Source organism: Marmota monax, unplaced genomic scaffold, assembly GCF_021218885.2.
Source record: "Marmota monax isolate L192 unplaced genomic scaffold, Marmota_monax_Labrador192_F-V1.1 WCK01_AAM20220418_F8-fsc00054, whole genome shotgun sequence".
In the NCBI taxonomy this organism is placed as follows: domain Eukaryota; kingdom Metazoa; phylum Chordata; class Mammalia; order Rodentia; family Sciuridae; genus Marmota; species Marmota monax.
In genome coordinates, this window is record NW_026692145.1 from 12937894 (window position 1) to 12941570 (window position 3677).

The window sequence follows — 3677 nt, forward strand, 5'->3', positions numbered from 1 at the left end:
GAGGTATAACTCATAACAAAAAGATGCTGACCCTGATTAGACAACATAGCATCTCCTTTTAGACAGACAGACCTGAACTCAATAATGGACTCAAGGTAAACAGCCTAAAAACTATCACTTCAAAACTGCTTTGATCAAATGTGACAAAAGAGGTTTTTGACCCTAACTCCCAGGTGATAATCAGTCACTTACACCCCACACTTCCCAAGTGGGCCCAGAACAGACCAATAACCAGGACAAAGGCCAGGTCCATCTTAACAATGAGGGACCATCTAAACCTAGATATGGAGTGGCTGATCAGGAATGTTTTCAGAGAAAAATATTGATCCAAAGGAGATAATATGAAAGAAACATGAGTTGCTACAATCAAAACCAAGTCATTTATGTTAACCTTAATTTTGAAAAATTAATAAAGCCTGGTAATGAAGGAATTGTTCTTAGGCATGACTATCTCTTAGTATCAATCTCAAAAACTTCCAAATCTCAAGCTTATACAGAGGCCACTACAACTTCATATAAAAAAAGTACTTCTATGAGGATATCTGTTCAACCTCAGATCAACATCATCATTGTTATTAATCATTTTGTTCAAGGAGTATTGTTTCAAAACATCAACTATTGCCCTTTTCACGTCTATCTTTAAAAACTCGTCCTTACCTGAACTTCTTTGAACATGCCCTCAGTTTACTACAGTATATTCATTTTACTATTGCATTGCTCTGCTATTGCCATTGCAATGCTACTCTCAAATAATATCATCACTCTGGAGAATTTCTCTCCAATTTTTTTTTTCTTTTTCAGTTGACAATAGGTACTGTGATTCCTTCAGTGATAGGTGCCTGAAGCCAAGCTAGAACAATCAGAGTCTGCCCTAAGAGTTGCAATATGAACCAAAGGAATGAACAGATTTTTTCACTCCCTACACTGTACACTAAAAAGACTATAAAAACTTGGAGCTGTTGTGGTCATATTTCCAGGCATATAGTGAAAGATTATAAGTATACAGATTAAAGGAGAGTCAAGTGATGGAAAGACATATTAACAATCCTTATTGCACTGTTTAGCCCCTAAATCCAGATATATCTAAAATCAGACAATCCTTAGACATGTTAGGTAAACTAATAAATTCCATTTGCTTAAGACAGTTACCATGTAACTCAAAATGAAAATAATCCTAATATAACCACACAGAGCCAATTTTATCCACCCACCCCCCGTAGTAGTAGTTTCAACCTTGGCTGCACATTAGATTTACCAGGAGAGCTTTAAAAATCTCAATGCCCAGCTTATGCCCCACAACAAGTAAATTATAAGTCTCTGGGCCTGAGACACAAACATCAGTATTTTTAAAGTTCCCCAGATGATTCCAATGTGTAGCCAAGGTTGAGAATCATGATCCTAGAGACTGAATACACCCCAAGGTAACCTTTAGGGTTAGATCAATATTTTCCAAGCTTACTGGGCACCTGAATTGCCTGGGTGTTTTCAAAATATAGGCTACTAAATTCTAGCCTGTTGATTTTAATTCAATAAACCTAGAATAGAACACAAAAATCTAAGGGCCTTTTTTTAAAGTTGTAGATGGATACAATACATTTATTTATTTATTTATTTATTTATTTATTTATTTATTTTTATGTGATGATGAGGATTAAACCCAGTGCCTCACACATGCTAAGCAAATGCTCTACCACTAAGCCACAACCCCAGCCCCCTAAATGTATTTTGAATACACCAAAGTAATTTAATGTTCAACCCAGTTTGGGAACCAGACAGAAACAGCAGTGGTATCAAAAGTGATTTGTAGGAATGCCATGTATACCGGAAATAATACATTGGAATTTTGGAAGGAAATATTAAAATTTCTACACGTGCAATCCAGTTATACTTCTATTTCTGTATATTTTATAATGTTCAGAATTTATTACACCAGTTTTATATGTAATACTTTGTAATTAAATGCACCTATTAGAATGCATACTTTTTTCATAGAGTAGATGGACAAATATATTTGAAGAGAACTAAATTAAGTAAGCTTCTTACATATTAACCATAACCATGGTCAGTTTAGATTTCAAACACCTAGTATACATTTCCAAATATGAACATCAACTCTATATAAGACCATTGTTTTAATGACATATTCTTTATTAAAAAAAAAACTTAAAATAGTAATAGATTAAGGTTTTGAAGAAATAGGAACTGTATAGCACCATGTGGTACCATTTGATTTTTAAGCTGAAATTAAACTGCTTAATTACTGATTTCCTTTTGTATATGTTTTAGTTAGATTTTCCTTGATGTGACCAAAATATTGAACAACAACTACTTAAGAGGAGGAAAAAGTTTATTTGGGGTTTACATGGTTTCAGAAGCCTCAATCCACAGACTAAGGGACGCCCATTACTCTGGGCCTAAGTTAAGGAAGCACATCATGGGGTAAGGGCACAGTGGAGGAAAGCTGCTCAGTTCATGGTATAATCAGAAGCAGAGACAGAGGGAGGGGGGAAGGGGCTACAGAAGAACAACCCTTCCAGGATATGCCACCAGTGACCCACCTCCTCTAGCCACACCCCACCACCTACAGTTAACACCCAGTCAGTCCATTCAAACTATGATAGACTCATAAGGTTACAGTTCTCACAATCCAATCACTTAACCTCTGAATATCCCTGCATTAACAGGAGCTTTTGTGGGACACTTCATAACCAAACCATAATACTATCCTATTAGAAACCTTTTGAACTGTAATTTCTCTCTTTTAGGAAATTTTTTAAAACCCCCTCAAATTCTTAACTCTGACCTGTTCACAACCAAGTTCTTACTGTGAGAGACAAAAAAGAATCAAGCTAGTCAGGGTGGACACATATCTATAATCCCAGCAACTAGGGCATGGCTGAAGCAGGAGTCTTGGTCACAAATTTGAGGCTAGCCCCGGCAACTTAACATCTGAGATCCTGTCTCAAAACCTTAAATTTTTAAAGGGTTGTGATGTGCTGCCTCCCATGTGCAAGACCTTGGGTTCCATTCAAAGTACAGGGGGAAATAGCCATATTTAGCTGAGCATGGCGGTGCACTTCTATAATTCCAACTACTCAGAAGGATTACAAGTTTGAGGACAGCCTCAGCAATTCAGTGAGAAACTGTCTAAAAACAAAATAAAAAGGGGCTAGGGTCAATGGTAGAAAGTCTCTGGGTTCAATTCCCAGTACGAGAGGGAGAGGGAGAGGAGAGAGGAGGGGAAGAGAAAAAAGAGGGAGAGAAAGAAAGAGTAAAGCTCCTGAGGTTTTGATTTTTTCTTATTTTTCCTGCAGCATGATTTGAGATATTACTCTCTATTTAAATCCTACAATCCTTTCCCAATCTTAATACATGATTAACAGAGAAAGGATATAACAAAACTCTGTATTTTCTATAATTATTACCTACTTTCTGAGGCAATTAAAAATTATTGTTCTTTAAAGGAGTCCATTCTTATTGATACCAAAAAGTCTAAATACTGTCGTTCCTTAAAGGCAACATTTTTCACATTGTCTTTAAGAGCACCCTATTAAAACTGTTTCCTCTCAATTTTGCTGTGAACCTTAAACTGTTCTAAAAAGTCTATTAAAGCATTTTGTAATTTGAAAAGTAACTGCCCTTGAGAGAAGACATCAATAACTTAGTGAAATGGAGTT